The sequence below is a fragment of the Felis catus genome, chromosome F2, assembly GCF_018350175.1.
Source record: "Felis catus isolate Fca126 chromosome F2, F.catus_Fca126_mat1.0, whole genome shotgun sequence".
Taxonomy (NCBI): domain Eukaryota; kingdom Metazoa; phylum Chordata; class Mammalia; order Carnivora; family Felidae; genus Felis; species Felis catus.
The window spans coordinates 42,588,316-42,611,076 of record NC_058385.1 but is presented as its reverse complement, the minus strand read 5'-3'; the positions used below and the strand labels follow the sequence as shown (position 1 = coordinate 42,611,076).

The 22,761-nt window shown below is 40.9% G+C and overlaps 1 long non-coding RNA gene across 1 annotated transcript; it reads left to right on the top strand.

The window, feature by feature from the left end:
* The first annotated feature begins 744 nt into the window (after positions 1–744).
* On the top strand, positions 745–14,316 carry LOC123383154. The gene is made up of 3 exons (XR_006592592.1): positions 745–853; positions 6,214–6,420; positions 13,780–14,316. It is a non-coding gene; the product is annotated as an uncharacterized LOC123383154 (long non-coding RNA).
* The last annotated feature ends 8,445 nt before the right edge of the window (positions 14,317–22,761 follow it).

Below are 22,761 nucleotides of genomic sequence, written 5' to 3'. Positions count from 1 at the left end.
AATATGCAACCAATGTATCTGTGTCAAAAGAATATAAATTAAGTTGCCATTACGAAGCAAACCACAGTAAGATCTGTGACTGGTATACAGATGAAAAATATATGGGGTGAACTAAAAAAGGCTAACATTTCAACAGCATTTCTTCTTGAACATGAATGAACCAAGTGATGCTGCTATAAAATGCGACCTTATATTAGAACAACAAAATATGCCCAGACTCTTTCACCCATTTATATTACTCCTCTGGCCCCATGAAACACTTGTGTTTTTGACTACTGTAAAAAGGAATAAGAATAGCATATACCATTTACTGAAAGCTTACCATGTTCTGGGTGTTTTATGTAACTTATTTATTTAATCCTCTGAATAGCCTTAAAAATAACATATTGCTTCTGTTTTAAAGAAAAGGAAACTGAGGCATTGACAAGTGACTTTAACTTGCCCTAATTACACAGCTAATGATGGCAGAGCAGGAAGAAAATCCAGAAACATCTGGCCCATGAAGCATATCTACTAAGCAGCTACTGTATGTGTTGAGGGATAGATAGTACATTGTATCAGTCAGGATTTTCCAAAGAAACAGAACCAACTAATATTATATTATATTATATTATATTATATTATATTATATTATGTTATGTTATGTTACGTTACGTTACGTTACGTTACGTTACGTTACGTTACGTTACGTTACGTTACGTTACGTTACGTTACGTTACGTTACGTTACATTACATTACATTATATTATATTATATTATATTATATTATATTATATTATATTCACAAACACAGATTTATCATAAGGAATTGGTTCATGAATTATGGGGGCTGGTAAGTCCCATGATTGGCAAGGTAAGTCAGCAAGCTAGAGGCTTAGCAGAGCTAATGGTGTAGTTTTAGTCTGAAGATTGGCAGTCTTGAGAAGAGCCAATATTTCAGTCTGAGTCGGAAGGCAGAAAGAAAAGTCAATGCTCCAGTCAAACCCCATCAGGCAGAAAAATTCTTACCTACTCAAGGGAGTAAAATTTTTGTTTGACTCAAGATTTCAACTGATTGAATGAGGCCCACTGGAAAAGCAATCTGCTTTACTTAGTCTACTGATTCAAATATTAATCTCAGCCAGAAACACCATCGCAGATACACCCAGAATAACGTTTTACCAAATAATCTGGGCACCTTGTGGCCCAGTTAACTAGACATAAAATTAACCATCAGACACACTTTGCCTTACTCAGGCTCTTTGTCTGCCTGTGACTCCTATTTTGTAGTTGAGATATGGCCGGGGGAAGTGGTAGAGATGAAATGATTTTCCCACAGTCACTCTGCTGGTTGCCAGAAGGTCTGAGCTCCACACTCAGCACTCCTGGGAGCCAATGCCGGAGTCATTTCTCCTGCATGCTTCTTTCAACAAGAAAATTTCTGTTCTATGATGAGGGGTTGTCAAGGAGAAGAAGATGGGGATGTGTGTTCAGCCTTGTTTGGGGAAGATTAATTAGCAGGGAGTATGGAATGGATTTGAGTTTTGTCAAGGGTAGTAGACAGCTGGGAGACTAATGTTCATTCTAGAGCTTCATTTAGCCATGGGTGAATTTCATTGTTGAGACTTTGAAGCATAATCCTAGGGTGAAATATTGTATTAAGCCTCTTCTCAATTTACTAACAAAATGGATCTTAAATAATTTTTCTTTTGTAGTAAATATATCCTGTATTTCTACAGTGAGTTTGTTTAATTTAGATAAGTTATATTTCATTATTGAATTGCTTTCATTTTTCTCCTCCAAGCACTTAAGATTAAATATACATATTACCATTTACTTCTAACAAATTGGAAAATTCGTTAAAATCCATACTCAAATATATATTGGTACTTCATGTTGAAAGGCAGTAGAACACAGAGCTGGACTCCGGAGACTGATTTCCCTGATTCAAATCCTAGCTCTGCCACCTACCAGCTGTGTGACTTTGGGCAAATTATTTAACCTCTCTGTGGCCCAGTATTTTCATCCATAAATGGGTTGTATTAATAGCACTTAGGACAGTGCCTGGCACATATTAATGTATCTAAGGGTTAATAATTTTTATCATCATTATATGATACGCATTATTTTAGGTATCAGTGAGACAGTAGCAACTAAAATAAATGAAGTCTTTCTGTCCTTCACTTTTGTGAAACTCACATTCTATCAGAGATGACAGTGCTTATCGTTTATCCAAAAAACCAATTTTAGTTTAAAATATTATTTTTGCAATCGATTAAACACACATGGCACGTAAAAACAAAACATATCTAACCTTAGTAGCAATGAAAAAAATCTAAAACAATTGAACGTTGTTTGCTTATCAATTTGGCAAAGAGGAAAAAGTATCACTGAGGTGAGATTATGGGGAAAGAGGCGACAGCACATTGTTGAGTACCACGACTTTTCTAGAGGGTGACCTCAATTGCCTCTATTTCCCTCATACCCCACACCCAACCATCTGCGAGTCCTGTCGTCTTAACTTTGAGATGCATTCAGAAGCACCCTCTGCCCCAGGGCAAGCCACCCTCATCTCTTGTCTGGACTATTGTAACAGACACCTAACCGAACCCTTGCGTCCCATCGTCCATTCTCCATCCAGCAGCCAGCCATGTTCTGGTCGCTGCCCAAATGCCATGTACTCAGAGAGGCCTCCTGACCGTCCTCTGTAACATGTCAGGCCCTATCACTGCACACTTGCCTTTTGTTTCTTTTTCTTTAACCCACTTAGTACTCTCTGAACTCACATCATGAATTTAATTTTTCACTAGTGAATTGTAACCAGAGTTGCCTGTTTTAGAAATGTTAGCATTGAAGTTCCCTGTCAGCTAGCTAGGATTCTGGTGGGTATTATGGACTAAATGTTTTTGTCCCCCCAAAATTCATGTTAAGAACTGAACCCCAGGGACACCTGGGTGGCTCAGTCAGTTCAGCATCCAGACTCTTGATTTCTGCTCAGGTCATGGTCTCACAGTTCATGGGTTTGAGCCTTGCATCAGGCTCTACACTTACAGTGTGGAGCCTACTTGGTATTCTCTCTCTTTCTCTCTCTCTCTGTTGCTCTCCCCTCCCTTTCAAAATGAATAAATAAACATTAAAAAAAAAAGAACTGAACCCCAGGTGATGATATTGGGAAGTGAGGCTTTGGGAGGTGATTAGGTCATGAGGGTGAGCCATCCATGACCCACGAAGTGGACCTCACTATACTGAATCTGCTGGCACCTTGATCTCAGACTTTCCAGCCTCCAGAAAGAACTCTGAGAAATAAATGTTTGTTGGTTAAGCCACCCTGTCTAAGGTATTTTTGTTTTAGTAGCCTGAACAGACTAAGATAGTGGGTTTTAGGCAAATTAATGGGTTGCCCCACATAATCCACTATATCTCACAGTGTTAAGACTCTTCTCTGAACAAGGAAAGAGCTGGGCAGGAAGTAGGCATTTTACTAAGGTAATTAAAAAATGCATGGAGAAGAAAAATGCATGGAGTATCATGCTGTGTAGGAACAGAAGAGGGAAGGAATGAATATTAAACTCATCATGAATTAGCCCAAGTAGACAGATGTTGAATCAACTTACAATAAAACCACATTTCTTTCTTTACTTCCCCCAATCCACTCTTAGGTTAATCTGCAAGTTTTGGCCAGGATCCCAGGGGATTCTTGTGAAGAATAAATTTTGCCTCAGTTTAAATTTGCTCTGTTGATGCCACAGAGTGATATTACCTTGCAAATAGCTATAAACTCTGGACAAATTTGTAAAATTTGTAAAACTTGCAGCAAGTATGAATGATTGCTGATGCCGTTTCTTATTAGATCATCTCACGGTGGCATAAAGTAGTTTCATTTTAACAGAAATCTGTAAGCATCTATACTTTAAAAATAAATTTATGCAATATTATGGCATAATTTCTTGTGCATTTTCTGTACATGGACTATAAGCATGAATTGTTTTCTCAAAGAACAGATTATGTCATTGTGTAACAGGACTCACCCTTGAAATAAACATCCTTAGGTGCCTTTCATTATTCTGTGCATGTAATGATATGGAAGGAATCTAAATTTCCCAATTTGAATGCAGTTTATGGAGCTGCAAATACCTCGGGGAGGGGGGTCTCATGTTTTTGGGGCAATAACTGGCATAAGGAACCCCAGTGTTATGAGTTGTAGAAATGAACAACATTCAAGAAAAAAGCAGTATACATATCTCCTTACTGTTCTGCTTCTGACAGAAACAAGGAAAGAACTAGAGCTCTCTCTTACTACAATTAGTTTTGCTTGAAAATGCCTAGCAATGGGGAGAAGGGCTGCAAAACCCACGAACAACAGGTCACAAGTGAATTGAAAAGAGCCTCGAAGGGGGTATAGCTTACAGCTGATAGGTAGCCACCACATGAAAAAGATCAACTTTAGGAAAGAGAAGTCTGCAATGAATTTCATTTTCTTTCTTTAGAGATATTCTGAATTTTTGGAAAAAGGTCTAGTAGAGAAAGAAAGCATAGATCTTCCAAGAAGGTCTGGCTCCTGGGATAACAGATGAAATCCTCTTCGTATAGCGCCCTTGGCATACTTGGCTTCTCTCATGCCCAGGAGTGTCAGGAAGATTGAAGCTTTTTTCAGAGGTAGAAGCCTCCCTTGGGGCAGCCTCTACCTGAGGGGGGACCTGGCTAGGGCTCTGTTTGCTGACTCGGAGTGGTCTGGCATTGGCTGTCCCTGCTGCGCAAATGTTCCTTTCAGGATTCAGCTCACTGAGTCCCAGAATACACACGGATACACACAAAATCCCTCATTTTTCATGGCTGTGGAAGCCCTTCAGAGAACTTGGGCCTGTCTCTCGAGTCCCACCAGTAGATGTCTCTCCTGTGTCTAACGGCCAGGATCCTCTCACAGGCTTGTGTCTGGAGCCAACTTGGGTCTTGATCTAATTTGACCCTCTCACCAGTTTTTGGTCAGGGAGGCAGTGCTTTGCACTGTTCTGCTTTTAAAGACATTTTCCTAAATAATAATCAAGAAATAAGATGTGTTTTGAAGTTATTTTTAAATATGTCTAACTGGAAAAGACAAGTTTCCTTCATTTACAAGTGACAACATAATACAATAATTTCAGTAAGTTTTGCTACAAAACATTCTCTACAAAAGAATGAAGTGTACAAGACCGAGTTTTGAGCAGAATTTCTGCTTTGCGACTCTGGGTAGGTCTAAAATATAAATCTGATTAAGTGATTCCTCTGCTTAAAACCCGTCTGGCCTCTTTATTGCCCAAAGTTAATCATCAGAAATTAATTAACAATAATATAAAAAATGTAATAATAGTGGAATATATGATATAACAATACTATTGTGTTAATTTTCTGGATTTTGTGATGCCTGTGATATTTATTACCTTTTAAAAATTGTGATTTGTTAGAATTACTTTTCTAAATAAATATTAACTTTCTATAAATGCTTTATTGTTTTAAAAATAAATATGAAATATTAAATTAAAACAGTAATTTTGTATTATTTTTATCAAAGTGGAATCTCCAGGTGTATTCAGGCTCCACAAAACCTAGATCCTCTCCTGGTCATACTTCAATCAGAATTTGCTTAGAGTGGTCTGGCTGATTACACTCCTTGCCAGGCAGATGTTGCTTTCAGGATGCAGTTCACATGGCATTTAGAGACCCAAAACACATATATATACACACAAAATCTTTAATTTTTTACTTCTGGGTAAGCACTGTGACTATAGGCATCTGGAAAAACTAGAAGTGGGAGCAAAGGCCAAGACTGGGGTACCTGGGTATCTCAGTTGGTTAAGCATCCAACTCTTGATTTCAGCTCAGGTCATGATATCACACTTAGTGGGTTCAAGCCCTACATCAGACTTTGTGCTGATGGTGTGGAGCCTGCCTGGGATTCTCTCTCTCCCTCTCTCTCTGCCTCTCCCCTGCCCATGCATGCACCCTCTCTCTCAAATAAATAAACTTCAGAAAAGAAAAGCCAAGGTAAGAAAGTTTCTTATTGATCTTATCTCTCTTTGAGAGAGGAAATTGCTTTGTGTTTCTTGAAAGGATCCTTTAACCCAAGTTTGTTTTCTTTGGGGATTCCTGGGAATCACTTTTTGAACATGACCTTCTAATACTGTGTCTAAACCATGGGCAACCTTGGGCTTCCCTGTGAAACATATTCAGGGAATATGTATATGTTTAAACTTGCAGGTGTGCCACAGCTGAGGAGCCTTTCCCTTTCCAATGGTCCCATCCCCCCACTAGGCCCTCCAGATCCTCCTGTGGGATGCTGTCTACCCTTCTCCAGTCCAAGCCAGCTTGTCTCCTCCAACCCAGCTCCAGAAACAGTTTCATGTGATGCTGTGGAAAAGACAGACACCTCCTGGAGAAGAGACTGACAAATCATGGCCTACTGTGGTGGGTTCATCTTTTTAGAAGATTTTAAATCCTCTCATTGTACAGCTGAGTCCTTAATAAATAACAGAAGGAATCAGCTAAATTTTTATTATTAACTAGTATCCTCTTTTTTTCTATTTAGCCTCCCACTCTGTGTCAAACACTTCCCATGAGTAAACTTTAATAATCTAGAATAGATTTAACAACAAAAAAATTCAATTCAGTACAGAGGTATAACTGTAAGCCCCTGTTTCCCCCCACCAAAATTTAGGAAAACTTAATTTGGGTGAGGTCAGTCTTCTGAAAAAATAAACTTTCTCTAACCAATAATTTGAACATAAATGGCTGAAATGTTTAACCTGAGGGTAGCTTCAGGAGTGCATATGACTGTACTAGTCTTGTTTAAAATCAAGACCTGGTCAGTTGTGTCTTCCCAGTCAATACAATGGGATTGACTGAATAAAGTCTAGAAGATGAAAAGCTAAAGAGGTAGAATTTTTGAAAGCATTTCTATCACTGTCTAGAGAAGGCAGCACTCTGGCTGGTCTGTGGGCCCATTTCCATCTACTCAGCAAGGATAGAAATACTGTGCTAAGTAGTTGGATGGATGAATGAATTGGGCTGACTCCTTGCTTACTCCATGCCTATCATGCCAACCTTCTGATTATAATCTTGTTTTCCCCATATATTCTCCTCCTAAAAAAAGTGCTGACTACAGAAAGCTGGCAATTAAAGTCTTTGGCAGTTATATTTTTATGGTTAATTAATAAATTGGTATTCTTCCAAGCCTAAGCACCAAGCCTGAGACCAAGTGGAATTTCAGGATTGTGGAGCAGATCCTGGATGGTCGGTCTATAGTTGCCTCATTAGACACTACCTCTGAGGTGGCATGATCTGAGTGGCTACTATACTTTCTAGGGAGCTCTTTATCTTCCTCTTTCTAAAAATGTAAGAGAGCTAAACATTAGTGTGTTTTAAAGCTGTTGAAATTCTGGTTAGTTGGGATTTGGTTTGTAGGCATAACTATATTGATGTTCTAAATGTTCTTCATTCATCCATTCATTCAATTATATATGTAACAAATCATTACTGTTCCAGCTATTTTATTATGTACTGGGGATACAATGACCTAGGGCTCTCAGTCCAGTTGGAAAGGCACATATTTAAAAAAAATAATAACCTAATATATTAAATACTATGGCAGAGTTATAGAAAAGATGGGAATAGGAAGGCTTAATTGTTCACAAAGCAAAGTCAGAGAAGGCTTCCCATAGTAGGTAATACTTGAGCAAAGTCTTGAGGTTGGCCAGGAGTTTGCCAGGCAGATGGAATAACTGGAATTTTTTGAACAGAAGGAAGAATATCTTCAAATAAGTAGTTCGGGCAGGATGAAATTTAAGTATACTTGCATATGGGTTGGGGAATAGAGAAAACGAAGATGGATGAAGTTGAGAAAACAGGCAGGTGTCAGGCAAAGGGTTTGTATAATAGGCTAAGGAATTTGTATTTTTATCCTGTACACTAGAAGACGAGTCCTTGAAATACTTGCCAGGGAATGTCATGGGCCACATCACATTTGCCTTGATTATAGAGGATGGATTGAATGGAAATGGGTGTGGTGGCAGAAAGATAGGTTAGGTGATTGTTCCTGGGGTCTGGTAGAGGGCTGAGGGTTTGAAATGAGGCAGTAAACACAAGAAAAGTTGAAACAGACCTCAAGAAAAGTTAACACAGGAGAAATGTCAGAGCTAGGATGAGGAAGAAGTCTTGCATGATTCCCACATTTCTGACTTCAGGGGATGGGGTGCCCTCAACCTCAATGGGAAAGTCTCTTATGGCGAGGTGCAAGGTGTGTTTTGTATGTGTTGACTTGGATTAATCCAGGTACAGATGTTTAGTCAATGACTAGAAATAAGAATTTGAAGGTCAAGAGAGATATCTAGGCTGGAAATAAATGTTTGAGGATTAAAGAATGAGTAGTAAGTGAAGCCAAAGGAATGGTGATGTTGTTCAAGATCTAATAAAGGGAGAAGAGAATTGGACCAGAGGCAGCATTCTAGCGAACTTGAACATTTAAGGAATGAGCTGAAGAGTAAGGGTGTGAAAAGAAGGAGTCTTGATGATTTGTTTTGCAATGTTCTCATGTTTAATTTTCTTGTTGAGTATTACCAGAACTATTCTTCCTTAATGTTTTTTTTTCTCCTTTCTTCCCCTTAATCTTCTCTTCCACCACTTTTTCTTTTTCCTCTTCCTCTTTTTCCTCTCCTTTCCCTCATCTTCCTTCTCCTTCTTCTTCCCTCTCTTCCTTCTCTCCCCCTCTTTCCTTGACCCTCCCACCCCTCCTCATTTTTCTTCATCTTCCTTTTTATTAACTCTTGACTCTTCCAAAATAAAATCTAGGGACACTGAAGAAGCATTTCTTTTACCTAGCACTTTTTTCTCCCTACTCAATCTCATAACCTTAATATAGACAAAGCACCATTTGCTGTTATGTAATTGCTACATAACAGCTAACAGTAAGAAAAACTAACATTATTGAGCATTTATTAGGTCCCAAGAATTATCTCACTTGAATCTCACACAGTCCTGTGGGAGAGGTACTCTAATTATCCTCATTTTAAAGAGGATGAACAGAGGCTCAGAGAGCTTACACAGCTTGCCAAAAATCACACAACCAGATGTGGTGGTCAGGATTCAAACCTATGTCCATGTGCCTAAGTCCTACATCATATTTCCCTTCCCCGTTTCCCATTACTTGCTCCTCTTGCCAATTCTTGTGCTGTGATGTTCCATCTCTTTGTACCCAACATCTCTTTGAATCCCTCAAGTCTTAACTCCTATTAGCCCAGAAAAAAAAATAGTCCCTTTCTGAGTCTTTTTCCAGCAGCGTCAATAAGACCTGTTGGCCTCTGGATCTGTTCCAACTTTTTCTGTCTCCATCCCAATGATTGATTTTGGATTTCTCTCTTGATGGTTGATTATGCCACCGGGGCAGGTGACCTCACTCCTGAATAAAAATAATACTAGCAAATATTTGTCCTTATTATGTGTCAGGCATGTACTAGCTCATTTTCACCTTACAGCAGCCTGCAGGTCATCTACAGGGCTTGCTGTACTCACCACAATGCCTTTGCATCTCAATTTGGCCCTGGCTGGCCTTCCAGGACTCTCACATGGGGTTGACTCTCTACTCTGATGGGTCCATGGCTAAGTCCCAGCTGGTCCCCCTCCTGCTGGCGGCTAAGACCTTCTCTCTGGCTAGGCCTTCCTGCTTAACCCCCAAGAATGTGATCTCTATTCCCTGGGACTTTTGCCCCCAATTTCTACTGCTTTTGAAAATAAACACCCCCAAATCTGTCTTAACAACTTGCTGACAATGCTGCATAGTATTAATGTGTCAGACAGAGTAATAAACAGAAACAGCGTCTTCTGGCACTGACTGTGGGGGAGGCAGGACTGTCCTGGTAAACCTATCATCCCAATTTTCTGAAGACAAACATTTCTGAGTTAGATGACTTTTATTTTATTTGCTTGATTTCTCTGGCTGTAAGAAACTGGGTAACCTCCCAGGCTTCTTGTGACCTGGATGGAGTTGGGAAATAAGTCCTACCTTTCCATCCCAGGTCCTTGCCTTCAAAACTGGAGGATTCCATCTCAGAGAGACACAGAAGTAGACTGGGGGTTTTCATACCACAGGACTCATTAACATGTTGCATCTTCCTGTAGCAACAGTTTTACTCCACAGCAAAAACAAAGCCCCTGCTTATGGACTAGAACACAAAATTCACATTAATTTTTAAGATTAAATGAGACTTCAGGCTTCCTACTTGCTACAGACTAGATTCCCAAGGATCCTTGTCACTCCTCTGAGGGCAGAGGAACTTTGGTGGAAAGCTTTGTGAGGATCTGGCTTGGGATGTGGATAAGGTGAAGCAAGTGAAAGAAGCTAGTACTTGTCAGATGCTCAGTAAATTCTCTCTCCTTCCTTTCCTCTACCCCTCCCTCCCTCCCTCTTTCCCTTATCTTTCTCCCTTCTCATCCTTGTTTTTTTCTCCCTCTCTCCCTCCTTCATTTCCTTCTTCCTTTCTTCTCTTCTTTTCTCAGGCTCTAGCTCTTCTGTCCTAATGAAATGTTCTCTTTATTGGGGACAGTTTGTCACTGTCGTTTTTGAAGGCTAAATGAGCTTTGGGGATTATGTAACTGTCATAGACACAGAATGCAATAGCCTGCAGTGACCACAGAGGACTACACCTTCCACTTCTTAGGTGAACAATGGGAGATGACTCAGTCAAGGTCACGTGAATGACTAAAGGCTGAACCAGACTAGACCCCAGGGCTCTGGCCTCTGTTCCAGTGCTTGCAGTGAGTAGGGAGAATTGTCAAAGAGACTTTCAACCAAGGCACCAGCTCTCATTTCATGAACAGGTTGTGGGATTTGCAGCTCATCTGTTAGTGCTGCTGTAAGAACAAGATTGTAGTGATGACAGGAGGTGTCTGCTCCAGATTAGTAATACAACAGCTCTTCTGGAAATGCAGGGCTGGAAGGTGACTCTTGCCAAACTATAGCAACCAGTGCCCAGGAATCCAGATCCAGCCAAAACCAGGGCCAGCTGCTCCAGGGGAAGGAACAATGTGTTCTTTCCCTGCCCATCTGGGGAGCTGGGCATGTCCTGCGGCAGTTCACTGTTAGTTACCACAGCTGCTCCCTTACAAGGGAGGACACTGTGGGCGCCTTCACATTCTTGCATACTCTCACTCTTTGGAAACTGGCTCAATTATTTTTCTCAATGATTACATAGTAGATTAATAACCAATGCGTTTTTTTATTCTATAGCCAAACACAGATCTCTTCCTTCATAAACTATTACTATGTGAACCACAGACCCAGGAGGATCTGGAAAATATGGGTGGGCAAGATAATTCTATATCCTATCTTTTCTTCCACAAATATATCTAAGAACTACTCTAAGACAAGTTTTGTGAGAGGAGCTTGAAACATGCAAACCAAAGACATGATACCTGCCCTCTAGGATCTGACCCTCACAATTAATTATATTCATTTCTTATTGGGGCTGTAACAAATTACCACAAACTTAGTTGCTTAAACAGCACATTTTATCATCTTGCAGTTCCAAAGGTAAGAAGTCTAAAATGGCTCTCACTGGATTAAAATCAAGAAGCTGGCAGGGCTGTGTTCCTTCTGGAGTCTCTGGGGGAGAATCTGTTTTCTTGCCTTTTCCAGCTTCTAAGGGCTGCTGGTATTCCTTGGCTTGTGGCCCCTTCTTTTGTCTTCAAAGATAGTAGTGGCCAGCCACATTTTTCTCCCTTTGTCATTTTGCTGGTTCTCACTCTTCTGCCTTCCTCTTCCAGTTGTAAGGACAGTTGTGATTACACTGGGCCCACCTAGGTAATCCAGGATTATCTCATCTTAAAGTAGCTGATTAGCAAACTTAATTCCCCCCTTGCTATGTAACATAACCTAATTATAGGTTCTGGGGATTAGGACATGGACATATTTGGAAGGCCATTGTTCTGAGATTTAGACATGTTCATAGATTAGCATTAAGCATTAAGATTGGTGCCCTGATGGAAAGAAGGGGAGGCAACTGTGGGAGCATGTTAGAGGAACTTAATCCAGTATGGGGGAAGTGGCATGATGGTGGGGCAGCAGGAAGGAAGTCTTCCTGGAAAAGGTGACAGTTGAGTTCAGATTTTTTGCTTTGTGGTCAAGAGAGAGGGAAAGCATTCTAAGAAGAGGGAAAAGGGTACAGGAGATGCAAAGTTATGGTAGCATGACAGGGGATGAAACTGTGCTGGAGTATAGGGTCTGGGGAAGAGAGTGGGCATGATATGAAAGACTAGAAAAGTTGTGACCTGGGAGGTCCAGGCAGGCAACAGCACTCTCACGGGGGCAATGTTTGAATGAGGGGTCCTTTGGGTTAAGGGAAAGCAACAAGGGGTGATGAAGCACCCCAGGACTAGCAGCAGCCAAAGGTGATACCATCCTGGGGACAATGAGAAGGAGTCACTGGGAGATGGCAAGAGTTATGACTTTAGGAAGGGACCACCTCCAAGAAAAGAAAAGAAAAGAAAAGAAAAGAAAAGAAAAGAAAAGAAAAAAGGAAAAGAAGAATAAAAACATCCATGGGTAAACTATAGCCCAGCAGGACAAGGAGCCTGGTAGACACAGACTCTGAGCCCCCTGTGACTCACAAGAGAGTGTATCTGGAGGGACCAGACAGGAAGGGACCAGAGAGGAAGATTTTGTATGCTGTGAATAAAGAATTTGAATTTTATACTGAAGGCCACAGAGAGCCCCCAGAAGTATTATAAGTAGGCCTTTGAACCTTTCTGTGAGTTTATTTACCATCCCATTTTCTATATGACTTTCATCCCATAAAAGGATAGTTATCTAGCCTCCATCTTGACTTTATCCCATCTCTCAGAGTCTTGACAAGTTGATTTTATACACTCTTTGTCATTCAAGGTATTAATGTCCAGTAACGTCTTAATGTGCTACCTCTTTCAGATAATGTTTAGATTTATTGGGAGCCCTCAGTACCTGGATCAGTTAGCTGTTGCTAAAATTATGTCATATCACAAACTGATTCCAAACTCTGAGGCTTCAAACAAAAAGTATTTATTTACCTCAGAAGTGTATAGGTTGGTGATTTAGGCTGGGAACTTTTTCTGGTCTTAGCTGGGCTTGCTCGCATATGGGGGCCATGTAGCCTGTTGGCTGAGGACTCACACGTCTGGGGATTGGCTGGCATTCAAATGGTTTTTGATGCAGCTTGTCTCCCCATGTTTCTCCCACCTCTCTAGTAGGCTACTCCAAGGTGGTTCTAAGTACAATTACTCAGGTGCAAGAGCAGACCCAGATGTGCAGGTTCCTGACCAAGCTCTTGCTTGTGTCACAATTACCATCTTCCTTTAGGTCAAAGTGAGTTATGTGACCCAATAGACTCTGACTCTTGATGGGAGAAACTGCAAAGCCATATAGCAAATGACATGGGTAAAGGATCAGATAAAGAACTGGCACATTAATGCAGTCACTCTGCCAATCATTGTTGGGTACCTGGGTGCCTTATTATCAAGTTATTTATTTATTGTCAGAATATTCCACTAAAATATAAGCCTTAACAGAGTACAGCTGTACCTTCCAGTGACTCTTATGTGCTCTGACAATTTTCATTAAAGCCATAAGTGAATTCTCAGGGCTCAAATGGGAATTTTTTGGGGAATGGTCTTTATAGACTTATTCTAGTTCACCAACTCCCCATAAGCAGACAATTGTCCTTAAAAATAAATGATCATAAATATGGTTTCCTCCTGCACATTTAGGCCTGCTACACTGAAATTTTGCTTTATCTCTTTCAGGTTTTGAGCAAGCTGGGTGAACCTAGTCAAAGGATGAGGTACAAAGAGAATATGAGGTATCCATCAGTCAAGGCCTTGTCTCAGCTGGTCACTTTCAGTTAGGGGTTGGGGAGTTGGCTTAGTTGTGCAGCTTGAACAGATGATATCACTGAACTGAAGTGTGTGATGCCACCCGTTGAAGGCCTGAATTGTGCTCCCCCTCAATTCATATGTTGACATCCTAACCTCAGACGTTAGGTCAACCTTAGATGTTGACTTCCAGTATCTCAGAATGTGGCTATATTTGCAGATAGGGTCTTGAGAGGTAATTAAGGTAAAGTGACATCATATGGATGGTCCGAATCAAACATGACTATGTTCTTATAAGAAGAGATCAGAACACAGACACACACAGATGAAAGACTATGTGAAGACACAGGGAGACATGGCCATCTACAAGCCAAGAAGAGAAACCTCAAAAGAAACCCATCCTGTTGCCACCTCCATCTCAGACTTGCAACCTCCAGAATTGTGAGAAAATAAAGTTCTATTGTTTAATAGTGGTACTTTGTTTGGCAGCCCTTGCAAATGAACACATCTCCTTTTTGAAAAGGGACCGGTCAGAGGGAGACTGATTTGGAGGGATTCCCCCTCCCCTCTCCTAACGTGAGTCAGAGGAATCCAAGCTGACTTCTGAGGAGAGGTTTGCTCATAGAGAAAGCTCCATGTACTAGAAAGCTCATGGGACCGTTTCAGAGTGGCCACTGCAGGCTGGGGACAGATGGTGCCGTGGCCCATTCATGTGGCCTTCCCTGGGGCTTTGTGAGCAGTTCTAACGTGTTCCTTGTAGGCTGATGCTAAATTCCATTCATTAGCAAGTTTCCCAGTGGACTGATTTTTATTGATTCCTCAGGAGTTCCTCTCTTGCCCCCAGTCATCTAAAATGTGGTGTCTTCAGCAAATTCGCCCACCTCATTATGCATGATACCTCTTCTAGGCCGTTTAGCCCTTCTCCTGGCTCCTAATAAATAAATACTGATTCTAAGACTGAAACCCAAGAGGCCATACATTTAATTGCTTTCCATGCTGAGAAAGAATCATTTATTAGCGCTGTGCAAAGCGCTGTGTTTGAAAACTCCAAACCACATGAAACGCCACAAGTTGGGAGCCAGAGCCTGACGGAGAAACAGCCAAGTTTCATCTGAACTTTGTTAGGCCTCATGACCTTTTACAAAACCTCAAAGCAAACATAATTCAGCCCCTGGATAGGCTCAAACTCTGAGTCGAATCCTGTCATTTGTTTGGTTTTGTAGCAGCTGCTTATATCACAAACCCCCACTTCTGGTTAAAACAACAACAAAGAGATCCATGAGATGGCTTCAACCCAGTGTGATGTTCTGTTTTATTTTTGTTTTGTAACATGTCTATTAATTGTGAAATCCAAAACTCTGTTGGAAAGCTAACTCTATAGAACAACTTGTGGGGTTAGAATTGCCAGGTAAATTGGGACTGAGATTTAAATGGAATTCAACAAGAAGCCAATTATGAATATGACTGAAATGATGAGAGAAGGAATAGATGGGGTAGGAGGAGGGATACCAGAGGAGGATAATTCTGTTTTGTTTGAAAGAAGAAACGTTTGGGGTGCCTGAGTGGCTCAGTCAATTAGCCGTCCAGCTTCGGCTCAAGTCATGAGCTCGTGGTTCGTGGGTTCAAGCCCCACATCAAGCACAATCTGGAGCCTGCTTCAGATTCCGTGTTTCCCTCTCTCTCTGCCACTCCCCTGCTCAAGCTCCATCTCTCTCTCTCTCAAAAATAAATATTAAAAAAAGAAAAAAAGAAAAAAAAAAGAAAGCAGGAAGGTTTGGTGCTGAGGCATTGTCTGCAAGCAGTGGGTGCTTGTTGAGAATTTGTTCCTGACCTCTTTAACACCTGTAATATGTAGTTTCCCGTTGTCCTGAACTTAATCCAGAGATCTCTGACAGAAATTTCACAGCCATTTCTATATCACCAAATGTCCATCTGAGCCTGCTGGACGGCTGCCTGGCTGACTTAGAATGGGCTTGACAGCAAATGCTATTCTTTTTTTTTTTTTTTAATTTTTTTTTCAACGTTTATTTATTTTTGGGACAGAGAGAGACAGAGCATGAACGGGGGAGGGGCAGAGAGAGAGGGAGACACAGAATCGGAAACAGGCTCCAGGCTCCGAGCCATCAGCCCAGAGCCTGACGCAGGGCTCGAACTCACGGACCGCGAGATCGTGACCTGGCTGAAGTCGGACGCTCAACCGACTGCGCCACCCAGGCGCCCCGACAGCAAATGCTATTCTAAGAAGGAGGCCTGCCTAGGGCTCATCTTGTTACAGCTGGACAGAGAAAGAGCAGGGATGTGGCCAACAGGGAGCATTTAGACTTTGAATCAGACATGTCCACTGCATTGGGACAGGTGTCTGCAGTGGAGGCAGACCCAAGGGCAGGTAATAGAAGTTTGGTTGTGTAGACTGAACATACTACCTGGAGATGATGTTGGTAGCTTAGGCCAACAGAGATGGTCCAGAACAAAAATAGGGCCTTCCTCTGACAGGTGGAGCCTTGTGATAGATAGCCATTCTAGTGGTCAGCCCAGGTTGGCCTGGTAGCAGATGGCTGTCCCCAACATGGGACGGAGTTTGGGGGCAGATGCTGATCAGTGTGTCGTAAGAATTAGTTTGGCTAGGAAGAGATGATAACCACAGTGATGATGGAATTGCAGGAGCAATAGTGGGTTCATCTGGGTTTCAGGATGGGAACTTAGCTCTAATAGCTAGCAGATGCCTGCCTGTTATGTGGAGTCTCAAAATCAGGTACATGGATGCTGACTCATGTTTGACTTAGACCAAAACTACTTAATACACTTCTCTTTTCCAAAACTTCCATCCTGCTCCCTCAACTCTGCTCTGCCACAGATGTGGCCAGGAAAGGATGTGGGGGTGAGGGCGGGCAGGGGAAGGGGTTGAGGTCACAGAAGCGGGGGGGTCTAGATCAGGTGGGGCCTTATAAGGCCCCTCTAAGAACCTGTGAGGTAAGGAGGCTCCAGCCATTTCACTCACTGCCTGCTCTTTTCTGCTTCGAGGTCTCCAGGCCCCAGACAAGTCTGAGCAGGACCTGCAAAATTAGATTAGACACCTTTTCCTACATTCAAGGTGATATGTGAACCAAATCCAAAGTATCTGCATTGGCAACTTTTCCATAGATATTGATTCTCTTCTCAACAGCAACTACTTGCATTCGCTAATGTTAATGCTTATGTAATTTTACATCAGTCCCATCAAAAGGAACAAAAGAGCAAACAGGATTTTCACCCTGCTAACCCCACAGACATTTCATTCCTTCGTATAAATACAAATATTTATAATAAGGATTGCACCAAAATTGATGGATTTTTATTGAAAAGCCTTTTTTTTTTATAGGATCAGCCTTTGTTCAATCAATTCAGTTCTTTGATAACATTTCCATAAGCAGTTCAACCATTTTTATTTTTTTATTTGTTTGAACAAGAGAATTATCATTAGGATCAACTAATTTTCGGGTTTGAATCATTTATTTTGACTAACCTTTTACCTGGTTGTACATTCTGTCATTGAGTTTTCCTTTGCTGAATTTATTTCTACCATGCTTATTTCTCAGGTCAAATTTTATAAATATGTTAAGATTCGATTCTTCCCTGCACTCTCAGCTAATAAGCATTTTAAATCATGTGCAATTTTGGATACTGTTGGTTTTGAATAATTATTTCTGCCAAGCCTGTTTCCTATGTTTAATTGTTCAGTTTTTCATCTGTAACAAATTTTACCACATACAGTTTTAGCCAACTTTAGTTTTATTCTTTGTTATTTTTGCCAGTAAACGTTCAATAAGAATTAGATAAACGGCTGCTAGTTGTTAAGGTTTTATTAGAGCAATGGGCAAAGAGCAGAATCCTAGGCATTGGGTACAGGGCAGAGTATAAGGTGGGATCAAAATGCCTTGCACCAGGCCCACCCCACCTCCCCAGCCCACAGTGACAAGCCTGTTAACTTCCTGCTTGCAAGAAGTGAGACCTGTCTCCAAGAACTTTTGTTAGCTCTTTGATATACATGCTAATTTCACCAATAGGTAGTAGTGGTGGGTGGCTGGGAAGGAAGAGTCTAAAAGACAAGTGACTGCTTCATTATGACAAAGTTCCAGAAGAAAGCAAAAGTTAGCATGTCCCTTTGACAATAAATTTTGGTTTAAGATTGTTGTTCACAGGTTCCAAAGCTGCTGATATGCATCTCTTTGATTTATCATAAAACTTTATGAGAAGCCTAAGAACTTAATGGATACAGTAGGAAAGAGACTGTTCTGAGCACTTCAGGAAAATTCTAAAATTTGCAGAATTGGAATAAAAAGATTGCCCTGACTGACCTACATGTGAAAAACAAAGCCTATGAGTTGTATTAGAAAGAAGAGCAATGTGGGGCCAGAAGACCTGGCTTCTGGTCCCTGAGAGTCTTTTTGCTGTCTCGGGGGACTTAGGACCATTTACCTGGCAGCCTTGACTCTCTGTTTCCTCATCTACAAAGCCCTGAACAATTTTTAGGGTGGTTGTAGAGTTTAAGAAGCCAACACTCTGACTAATGAGAAAGGTAAAGTAAATGGCAGTTCTTACTGAGTAGTGGTCACGGGCTTGGGAAATGAATCACCTTTTCAAAAGAAAGCTTCTTTTCCTGACCTGTCCTGTCCTCTTCTTTCCTTTCTCCTCTCCTCCCATCTCTCTTCCTCCTCCTCCTCCTCCTCCTCCTCCTCCTCCTCCTCCTCCTCCTCCTCCTTTTCCCTCAGCTGGCCACACCTAATAGTCTTAGGATGGGGCTGGCCACACCAGAAAGAGCATTAATGAATTAATTTTAGTTAATTTTAAAATTCTCTTTGTGGAGGATTTAAAATGAAAAGATTACCCTTCTGGGCTTGAAAAAGTAAGTTATTAGTTATTGGTTCAACTTCTTTGATACAGGCCTACTCAGATAGTCTGTTCTTGTGTGAGTTTTGTCAGGTTTGTCTTTCAAGAAATTGGTCTGTTTCATGTGGGTTATCAAATTTCTGAGCATAGAATTATTCACAGTATTTTTTTGTTATCCTTTCAATTTCCATGGGATTTGTAGTGATGTTCTTTTATTTCTGGTATTTGTAATTTGTGACTCCTTTTTCCTTACTGAGCCTGACTAGAGGTTTATCCATATTACTGATCTTTTCAAAGAATCAGCTTTTGGTTTCATTGATTATGCCCACTTTTCATAACTATTAGGTAGGAGTTCTTCCTCTCTTTCTAAATAAGTCTTGAATTTCTTTTAAAAGCCCAGACTGAGTGTGAATTTAGCACTTGTGTTTTTGTTGGCAAACACATGCAGAAGCCTGCCTGCTATATACACTCATACAGTTCTCATATACACAAATGATTCAGGGGTCATGTCGTGTACTTAAATACTCATCTCCTAATCCCTAAGGTACTGACTTTAAAGTTGTTACAGTGTTTAATTAATCTTTGTAATATCCCCTATTTTCAGCTAAAGTAATTTTTTTCTGGCTAAAAGCCAGTGTAAGAGATGTGACCAAAGTGTGTGCCTTGTCATGAACAAGGGTGTCAAAAATATACATCACATTTCCATAACAGACTTACCTCACACACTGATCATCTTTGCCACATCAGTCAGTACTTTTTAAGACTCAAGGGAAAATACTAGGAGTATGTGGTGTGCTGTCTGGCACCTGATTATGGCACTAATAATGTTTCAAGTATGTCATTTATCACAGAAGTAATGAGAAAAAACTTATATGCCACTGAGTTCCCTGAAATCTATTAAAAAATCATAGAGTAATCTTGATTTTTCCTCCCAGATTTTTCCTTAGAGATCACGTAATTCAATCCCCTCCTTTTATGCTTAAGAGAATAGTGTTAGAGGAGTAAATGATGTGCTCCAGATCACAGAGCTGAAGCCTGGTCAGGGTCCTCCACTGCTAAGCTCTACTTTTTTTTTTTAATGTTTACTTGTTTTTGAGGTGGGGGGAGGGACAGGAAAGAGGGGGACAGTGAGTCTAAAGTGGTTCTGTGTTGACAGCAGATAGCCTGATGTGGGGCTCAAACTCATGAACTGCGAGATCATGGCCTGAGCAGAAGTCTGACACTTAACCCATTGAGCCTCTGAGGCATCCCCCAGCTCTGCTTTTTAAAGAACCTCTGAATAAGCCTTTTTAATTGTAACTAACCCTTCCCCATGTATGTTATGTCTGACAAAAGTGTGAGGTTTCCAGGGTTAGTTGCTCACTTGCACACCTGGAGTCAGGGTCTTGGGCAGACACTGCTGTAGAACATGTGCCACATATAGCCCGTCTTTCTTCATAAGAAAAACTCTTGGAACTGAACTCTTACATGCCAACTCAGTCTTTACAAATTTGCAGTTTTGTGATGCTGGTTGACAAGACTACTGAACTTCATTCCCAGAATATTCCAGCTCTTCAGAAGAAATTATGTCCAGGCCAACTTGTTCATCCAATATTGGCTGATGTTTTTCATAATGGATGATTGAGACCTTTCCTAACCTGAACTCATTTCTTACACCCTATGTCGAATCATACATATTATGCTACAATGCTCATGTGGGACATGTACCACATCTGCAACTTTGCTGGAGCCTACAGAGGTTAAACCCCGTCCTACTCATCTTTTCCTTCATTTAACTACCAGAACTGAAGAATATGACAAACTAACAGCTCCTTTAGAATTGCCCTTTCTGGTCATCTGCGGCCTCTTGTTTTGGTTCTTGTTAGAGACTTTCTGGGAAGAATCATAGACCAACAAACTTCGGGAGGTATTTTCTTGACATGATTCCTGGGCATGTTCTACTAACTTATCCCAAATACTCACTGGGCCAATGGGGTTCAGCTGCTGAGTTCTTGTTCTATAAATAGCAATGCCAAACTTCTGCTTGTGTCCTATACATTGCTGTGACTGTCCACTTTTTGTGGAATTACTAATTACTCTTTAAAGCCTAATTCCTTGATTTCCTCTGCTGTAAATAACTAGAAAGGAGGAGAATCTAAAACAAATACAGCAAGGCTGTTTGCTTTGACCAAATTGGCAATTAATTAATTCCACATGCTGGAAGTTGCAATCAATATCTGCAGCAAGAGCAGCATCTTCTGGATGAACAGAAGAAATGAAAAGAAAAGGATGGAGAAAGGGTCTGACATCTTAGTGCATAGGATTCAGGGCTGTGTATCCAGGAACTGATGTTAATTTTCACGTGTGTGTGAGCAACTCTCAGAGAGTAAGAACTAACCAGCACCTGTGTACAGAACAGGAGGAGGAAAGCTTTAATTATATGTGTCTCAAATGGGAGATGGAGAAGGCAATCTCAGCCCCTGCTCGATTCAGACGGTGTGGTCCAATGGGCCACCCTCTTCTGTTCATGTGTATGCCTTTCAAGAGAACTACATTTCTAGCAGGAGTTCCTTTGAACATGAAAGAATCCCCAGGAGAGGATTCCTTTTCCACAGTATATATGCATGAGGGTGACACTGACGTAGAATTGAGAATGGAGGCTGAAAAGGCAAGGTAGTTGAAGAGCAGCTATGTCAAAGCTGGAATGTGGGTAACTATGGGACTACCACTCCCCCTCCCACTTGGTGCATCTTACTGGGGGAAATTTCTCTTTTTTTTTTTAACTCATAATCTCAATTGCTTGAAAGACTACACACACACACACACACACACACACACACACACACACACACCATCCCTTCTCATTACAGGGATGCTCATTCTCATGGCTTCCACCTTTAGGGCATGGATGTTGATTCCCCAACCTTCTTGTTGAGATCGCTCATGCTGTGTGATGGCCTTGCTCTCTATCCCTGTGTAGCAGTGCACAATTCTTGTTGGGGACATGATTTGTTTTTCTTTCATTTATTTTACTTCCTATATTCTTCCTTAAATGAACAAAAATCTTGGCACATGGCCTATCTTAAAAAAAAAGGCTGTTCTGGTTTCCATTTCTAAGAGAATTTTGGCAGTAAAATCCACAGTGCTGGATATTTTACTGCATTTATCAATCGAGCAATGTGCATATGGAAACAGTCCTATCTAGATAAACCCTCAGAGCAATCACTGTTCACAAAAAAGCCATTTCAAAAGAAGAATTTTCTAACCCCAAGTGGAGCAAAAAAGAAAACTATAAGGAATGGACAAAAGGAAAGATTTGATGACCAAGAGGAATGATACACTTTTCTAGTTCATAAAAATAAAGTCTGGTCAGATTTGATAAACCTGCTTTTTCAAGTCAGGAATCCATTGTTTGCAAATCCAGACACCAAACTCAAACTATTTTAATCACAAATAGGGATACATTTTAAAGATCCTTGGTTCTCTCAGGGAATCCAAGGAAGAGTTAGACTGTAGCTATACAAGTGATCAAGATGCAAATAGTTCTCCATTACAACCAGAACCATCTCTCTTGGTGCTGCCTGGCTTTCTCCACATGGCAGAAACAATGGCATGAGTTTCCTTCTTTACCACTGAGAAGAGACTGATCTAATTCCCTCAGTCTCAAGTCCAAATATGCAATGTTTGCAAAACTTACTGGCACAGGTACAGGTGTTCCCCCTGGGACCATCAGCTGTAGCAGAAGAGATGGGACACTAGATTGGCCTAGCTTCGATCTGGTGTCTACCTACAGGCCAGTGAACTTTTGAGGGGGCAAAGGTAGGTTGTGTTGTATTTACATGGAAGTTTCCATGTTAACCCTGTGGATCAATGCAAGACAGCAGAAAATACCTTAGGTCAAGTAGTTGCAAAATACCTACAGTTCAACACTATTTGGAGAACTGTCCTTATTATGCTATTTTTCCTTACAACTTTGCTGATTATAGGAAAATGTTTCTTCAACTTAGTGTGGAATGGAACACGTGTTTTTGTTTGTGCCTGGGGGATATTTTTGACTCTAAGAAGTTA